Source organism: Cyprinodon variegatus, unplaced genomic scaffold (genome assembly GCF_000732505.1).
Source record: "Cyprinodon variegatus isolate N-32 unplaced genomic scaffold, C_variegatus-1.0 Scaffold451, whole genome shotgun sequence".
In the NCBI taxonomy this organism is placed as follows: domain Eukaryota; kingdom Metazoa; phylum Chordata; class Actinopteri; order Cyprinodontiformes; family Cyprinodontidae; genus Cyprinodon; species Cyprinodon variegatus.
The window spans coordinates 435,251-443,179 of record NW_015150904.1 but is presented as its reverse complement, the minus strand read 5'-3'; positions in this window follow the sequence as shown (position 1 = coordinate 443,179).

Below are 7,929 nucleotides of genomic sequence, written 5' to 3'. Positions count from 1 at the left end.
GTTCAGTGCTCAATTACACGCCTTTTGGTCCCCTTTAATTTTTTAATAATTTACTTAATTGAGTAGGCATAGAGTTCATTCTCTTGTCCACCTACTCTCACTCCTGCTTCATCCTCCTATCTCTCTGCTCTCCTTCTATGAGATGAAGAGACAAGATATTAATGCTCATTTACTGTATGTCAACAGTTACACCTCATATTATTTTAACTCCTGAGTCAATGACAGTTTAATAAGGTTAAACTTCCTCTCCGGCCTGCTTACATCTCTGCCATCCCTGTATGTGTTAATCGAAATCTAACTTGTTTGTACACTCCATCTTATTCTCAATCTCTGTGGATTCCTCATCTTTCAGGGAGAAACCGCTGTAGCCATGGTAAAGATATGCATGTGTGCGTGTCGCAACCATATACTCAGGCAGGGATTTTCCAATGCCACCCCCGTTAGTGGGAAGCCCTATTTGGGGACATGTCAGCGCCTTGTTTTCTTGTTGTGCTGATGAAGCTGGGGGTGGGGCGAGTGGGCAGCCTTGTTCAGGTTCCAGGATTCCCTTCAAATGAGTCAGCCAGCCCCCACTCAAACACTGTTACCTTGGGAACTCAAGCTTGGGCTTCCCTTAACAGTACTAAAGTACAGACTCATCAGCACCCATACTCCTTTACACACACACTGTAGAACAAGCAGCACTGAAGTTGGACAAAAATTATCTCAGTAGACTGCTCTCCCTTCGGCCTTTTCTCTACCCTGTTGGGTCCAATCTGCTCTTTGAGATGACCTGACCACCACAGCTACTTTGTTAAGGTGTATCACTAATGTATGCAGATTAGTCTTAATAGATGGTTGAGATAATGAGTGTTGGTAACTACTTTCTTAAGTCAGTGGTTCCAGTGATGGCATGTCTTCCTGCTAATTAGCACGGCTAAAGGAATGTGGGTTTGGTGTGTCAGCTGATGTCAGTGATGACTGGAGAGTTAATAACTGGACTGTTTGTGTTTCCAACTTTGGTTCATTACCGAAGCCAAATGAGTTTCTGTTGTGAAGCCATTAGTCGTGCAGGCTATTGTTAAGTAGGTTAATTTGTTGATCCATTGAAGCAGAGCAAGAGACCCCACCATCACCACCCACTGATTTTCACTGTCTCCTGTACAAACCATTTCCAGATACCCAGCTTGTCTCCCCATGTGGCTTCTTTTAATAGTAGTAGATTTACAAACTCTCAGGTTGACAATTGCTGCAAGGTGCATTTAGAGTTGAAAAAGCACACATATAAAGCTAAATAAAGATCATGATGCACAGAGGCTTGACAACAACATGATGGGACATCTTCAGGTACATTAGAGCAGAGGCAGTAAGCCAACCGTACTCATTAGTGTCTGATCTCACATATGTGCTTCTGTATAAAAAGGAGCAATTCCTATAAACAGCCCTAAATTTTGCGCAAAGCCTTTCTAAGATCATCCTGCTAGATGAACCCATCCAATCAGTCCCCTTCTCCAAAGCTGAGCAATACTAGTTGAGCGATACTAGTTTGGGCTTCCTTGGGAGGCCTTTTTCTCACCACCGTTTAATGAACAGGATATTTGTGGAGTGCATAAACAAATACTGTAGTTGTCCTGGCAACAGAGTCTCCAACATCAGCTGTGGATCTCTATAGAGTTACAATGGGCCTATTAGCAAGCAGTGTGATTAATGCTCCCTTTGCCCAGGCTGTCAGTTTAGATGAACGCCCATGTCTTGGTAGGTTGGTGCCATATTCTTTCCAGTTTGTAATAACTGGATGAAAAATACTCCTGGAAATATTTGCAACATATTATTGTTAAATAACCTAATTCTACTTTAAAGTTCTTCAGAAATGTATTGCTGACCCGTCTACTGTCTTCATCCTTCTTATTATGCTGCTTGTTCTTTAACATTACTAACATCTAAGGTCCCCACAAAAACAGCTGGATTTATTTTAAAGTTTAAATACATGAATACAGTCTGTATTTACTCATCTATCAACTTCTTAAGGCACTTAGTTGCACTGAACTGTAGTTAAGGACGTGATTTAATGGGGCTGAATATAAACTCAGCCCACACTTTCCAGTGTTATTTAAAAAATGAAAAAAAAAAAACATAATAATATTCCACTTAACCCACTTTGCAAAAACTTCCTAGGTTATATTTAGCTTTCACTAGGATCATAAAAAAACACAAATATTTTTACAAATTTTAAGAATCTGTCACACAAATCATGATTACTGGCATCAATTTATAGCATGTTGGGTTTAATAGCCAGAAGGTTTGGATATTTCCCGGTTCCAACCCATAATAGTCACAGACATGAGGATCACCTGAAAGCTGTGAGAAATGTTTCCTACTCTCCATAACCACCTAACACCCATTGTCTTTTCTCCTATACTTTGTTGTTGAAGTTTTCTTTTCATTATTTATTTACTGTGAAAGGATGATGCATATTCACATTAACCTTACAACGGTAAAATATGCTAGTTAGCCAAGAGGCTAGAATTGATCAATAGTATTTGACCAAAGGAGAAAAGGGCAGCTTAAGAAGGTGAGCAGCATGTTTAGTATTAACCAATTCTGACAATAACTCTTGTAAAATATGTCAGTCTGCACATGTTTGAGTTAAATCTATTTATAGTTATGTATAGTTAATTGGGTTTTTTTTGTTTGTTTTTTTAGCTCGTTTTCTGTTTATTGGTGAACACAGTGTGTTTTTTTGTTTTATTTGTTTGGTTGTAATTATCTGAGTTGAATAAGTATTAGTTTGTTTTTTTTTTACTTCTTTCTGCTCCTTTTCTCTCATTCATGATTTCAGTTGTCACCTGCACAGGTTTCATTATGTTGTTTTCTTTTAATGAAAAAAAAAAGATATATATATATATATATATATATATATATATATATATATTATATCCTAAATATAGGATATAATACCTTTTAAATACTTTATGTGTGCAGGTAATACTATGAGGAGCTAAAGTAACAGAAGGCCATCTGTAAAGTCATGTGGTCTGAGTATGACAGTCTATGACACGTTTTCATTTGAAGAAGTTGTGACTCTAATAAGGCAGTTTTGACCAAATACATGATAATAAAACTTCCCTTTCTCCTTCTATCATTAAAATAAAGTCACACAATTTCTCTGTCATCAGTGTATAACCCACATGGCCTGAGGTCTCTTTTCAGTATACAGACTCTTAATTCACAATAACCCTGCAAATGAATGGGCTGATTACAGCGAAGAAGAAGAGGAGGTAGTCATAAGCACTTGGCTTGAGCGGAATAGGCAAGAGGGGGGTGGGTGGTGGGGGGTGGCTGTGGCAGTACAAGTCCAGCCTCAGAAATAGAGCTGTGAACACCATCTGTCATGCTCTCTCTCCCCGTCTGTTAGCCTGACTGCAAGTAAAAGGGAGAATGATGCTCTGAGAACTACATTAGAAGAACGTGGGTGCTGATTGTCGTAGGTGTGGGTTTACAGGCTAAGCAAGGGAGGGAGAAGTGGTGGATCTTCGTGGAGGTGCATGAGTAACTCTTGCTGACAAAGGGAAGCACGCACCCACACAAAGAAAGAGACGGGTTCTTGGGCAAGTGGGTATTCCTGCTGAAATCGCACCCCTGCACCCACCCACTGCCTCTTTGTGGACTCCTACCTACCGGCTCGTGTCAGAGGATTCCTAACGGAAGTTATGTTGACACATTATACAAATACCACTCATCCTCCAGCTTCACATTGCGCCTTTTTACCAAGTCATGTAATGTATTTCCTGTATTTTCATACAGGAAGTGACTTTACCTTGTTAGCCACCCAAAGACTGGCTGTGTGGTGCTGTCAAAAAAAAAAAACCTTCATGTTTTATTCATTTTATCTAATGCGTTATTAGTATTTGGCATGATACCACACAGGAGCATCACATCGCTGAATACTGCTGTATGTCAGGGTGTCAGGGGACCCATAAAAAGGGCATGCCACGTAGCTGTTTCTAGATTCGCAGCATTCCTCGTTGCTCATATTGTGTAGGTTGTTTGGGATCATCCTGCCTTTGTTAAAGTCAGAGTTTAAAAAAGCAGTAAAACATGAAAGTTTTACCACACAGAGGCAGGAAGAGCTCTGTGTAAAACCACAGCTGGAGAAAAAACTGGGCAACATCTGAACAGGTTGCACATACACAAACATAAATAGACTAAGAAAGAAATCTTTGGAAAAAATAAATTCTCTAAAGCATTTATGTTTTTATGTTGCTCACTTTCCTATTTGACTTTATGGTAGTGTTTTGCATGATTGCTCATCTCAAGCAGCTCAGAGGTCTGGGTCAGATGAACAACAGCTTGCAAGAGCTTTGTCATCTCGAAGGCGATTTCCAAATGAACATTCTTCCTGTTGTAGCGTGTTGAGCCCAGCATAGCCCTCTGGTCAATGGTGCAAGTAGAGCAACTGCATCCCAGTTTTTCCCAGTAGAGAAGTAAAGTTACAATTTGCTAGGTTAACCCCTCTCTGTTTGTGCCCTGCTTTTTTGCAACAAACTATGAACTAAGTTCTTAGACCTCTCACAAGCTTTAAGTAGTTTCAGTAAGACTGAATGCTATATATGTCAATACCTATCAAGCATTACCTTCCTACATGTCCAATACTTTAGTTTCCACTGTTTGATCTCTCAGTTTGGACACAACCTAAAATTCTGCATGAATCAATGCTTTTGTAGCAGCAACGAAACAACATTAAATTGCATTCTAACTCCTGAGGTAGCATGTGATTAAATGAGGTAAAAATTTAGTCTTGTTGCTGGTGGATTGTTGGTTCAAGTCACCGGATGTCTCCAGTGACTCCATCTGTCTCGTTTGTTGTGTCTTTGGGCAAGGCATTTCACCTGCCTTGCCTGCTGTTGTTGGTCAGAGGGCCCGATGGTGTCGGTCAAATGGCAGCCTGGCTTCTGTCACTGTGTAGCTTGTTACATAACGTTGCTTACTGCCGTCAGTGGAGCTCTCAGACTTGATAAAATGCTTCACACATACAGATCATTTGTCATTGAACCTAAGCAGACTCTCTTTGTGTAAAATGAGAAAAACTTACTCACTTGGTAATGTTTATAGTAACTCTCAACACTGCAATCTATTTTTTGGTAAATGCAGCTATTAAAAAAAACTGCAGGCATATTTTATATTAGTGATTGAATTTTCATCTGCATATCACTGAGTATGAAATTATGACAAATAAAACAAGGCTCTGTCATCATGTGAAATGTAATGTACTCCACTTTTAGGCAGTAGTACACTGGTTTCCGTTCTTAAATCTCCTGTCTAATTGCAAATAATGAATAGAGAAGATGTTAAAGACAATATAAGGTTTGTCCTCAAATGAAGGCAAGAGACTAAAAATTATGAAAGCTTGCTGTCAGAGGATCATTAGATGTTTCTCTTTAAGATAATTTATTTTGAAAATAATTTACACAAAGTTTACCAAGTATTTGATTACTATCAATAAACTATTATTGGATAGGTTTAAATTAAAAATAAGGGAAAGATCCCTCTCAGAAATATCTCAAGCCTGAGTTGGCCTAGATCTGGTGCAAAAGTTTATTCTGCATTCTTGCTTAGTTTTACATGTATTCCTTCGCTCATTGAATTATTCATTCATTTCCAAGGTGCTTCTAAAACAGTTTACTGTTTTACCTCACTGTAAAACACATTGATGCTTTCACTGTCTTATCTCTGCCTGCCCATCCCTTTATCATCACCATCAGGACTCAAATCTCATATATGATTTTTTTAATTTAATAATATCCTTTTGAAAATCAATAATTGATCATTTTAAAAAGGACTTTGCTGTATATAGTCAGTGTTAAAGCAGCATTACATGATGTACAGTATGAGTTTTAGCATATTTTGGTGGCACACTGATACAAGTAAGACAATAATTGTGAATGTAGGACCTGAACCTGCCTTAAAAAGCCTGAGATTCACAGAGTCCCAACTTTTATTTTTCACTTTTTTAAAGATATTTCAGGATATTGTTTTGCTTTTGTGACCAGTCCAGTCAAACAGGATCAATCTGACTGCCTGGCAGGAGAGAGTTTGTAAATAAATGCAGCTGGGGGGGAAAAAAAACACAATAACAAAAATATTTGAACAGGATTTGTATTTACCTTTTCATATAAATGTATACCTTTTCACTTTCCTCATAATTACTGATTTCACACTGATTGCCTAAAGCCTGTTTGGTCAATCAGCTCATTTGTTACTCAGTAAAGCATTTGTTGCCTGAAAACGTACGGTCTGCACATCATTTTAAAACATACATCCAGCAGGGCATACTTTACACACCCATTTAGCCATGTAAGTGACTGATAAAAGCATAGGAGATATTTTTGGGGTGGTAATATTAAGCTATTGTCTGAACAATTCAATGAAGTCATTAAATCTGCAGATTCTGATTTTTTTCGGGCTGTTTTTCCTGAGGTGTTCTTTTGTATTTTCCATAATTGCTTGCTTAGTTTTGGGGTGTTTAATGACATAATAAACTGGTATAGATCACTATGACAGATTATCTCTGACCTCCTCCTGCTGGCAGGAAAGCTTTGTCGTCCATTTAGGAGGAAAACTCGTCCCACCCCACTGTCTGGGTCTGCCCAGGTTTAGCATAGAATAATCAATGTTTCTGATAAAAAACCATTTAGTGAGAATGTTTCAGCCACTTTTACTTTCATATTTACTGACATATAAATAAAGGTATCTATAAATACATTATCTGCCTCATCCTTAATGTGCTTTGGGTTATTTTAGTGGATATTTACTTTTGCACACATATAAAATCTCTTTTTTTATATATTCAAAGCAAAAATCCCTATTTATCATAAAAAGAACAGCATATTTTCATTACCCTTAAATGTCAGATTTTCAGTGTGACTAATAGCTTAGGTGATTAGTTTTTAGTATTAATTTGAAATAACTTCCCTGCCCTTTATTAGTAGACATTAATTAAATTATGAGCTTATAAATTCAGTCTTTCTTAATTTCTCAACGTCAAGTATGTTAAAAGTGATAGAAGGTTTTCTTGAATGATTTTAAAAATGCAAACCTTTTTCTTTTAACCAATCTATTATAACCAGTCCGTCTTTTGTCATAGCAAAATACTTCTTCTTTTATTTCATTGAATTATCTCATAATGCTCTATATATATTTGGGGTGTTTACTGAAAGTTAGATGAGTAAATTTATCAAACTTCAGCAAAAGGCCACACATGAAATTTATGTAGGATTTCTTACATTTCAGCTCTTTTTTAAATTCAATAGCAGATGTGCTCTCTGTGAAGTTAAAAAGAAGGATACTAAATTTGAAAAAAATCTAACTGTAATGAAACCGCTTTAACTCTTCATTAAATGTCATTACTGTTGTTTGTTTTGAACAAAATCATCAGATATGAACGAAAAATAAAAATGTCGTTTATATCAATAAATAACACATATGAAGTTTTTAATCTTGTAGATGAATTACCTTTTCCTACTGTGCTATACCAGTCCCCCAGAGACCACCACCCACAAAGTCACAACATCTTGGACATAAGTATCCACCATTCATATACCCAGCCGTACATAAATGCAACATTTTCCCTACTTATCAGAAAAGTAAAGGTGTATTTCTCCTGCCTTCTATAGACTTATCTTCTATTACTTGGCAGAACTGCAATGTTGTATTCATTTGCTGATATTTAAACTCCATGTTCTGTACTGAAATTAAAAGGGCAAGGGGTGCCAGGGAAAAACGAGTGAGAGCCGAGTACTTAGATGTGGGAAAATGTTGACTACCTGTTGCTATGGCAATGGGTTTAGATCCTGCAGGCTGCAGGACTCTTGCTGTTTCTAAATAAAGCATTTTTTCACACTGATCTGTGGATGAAGATACTCACAGCTGAAGCTAATCTTCTGAATTGTA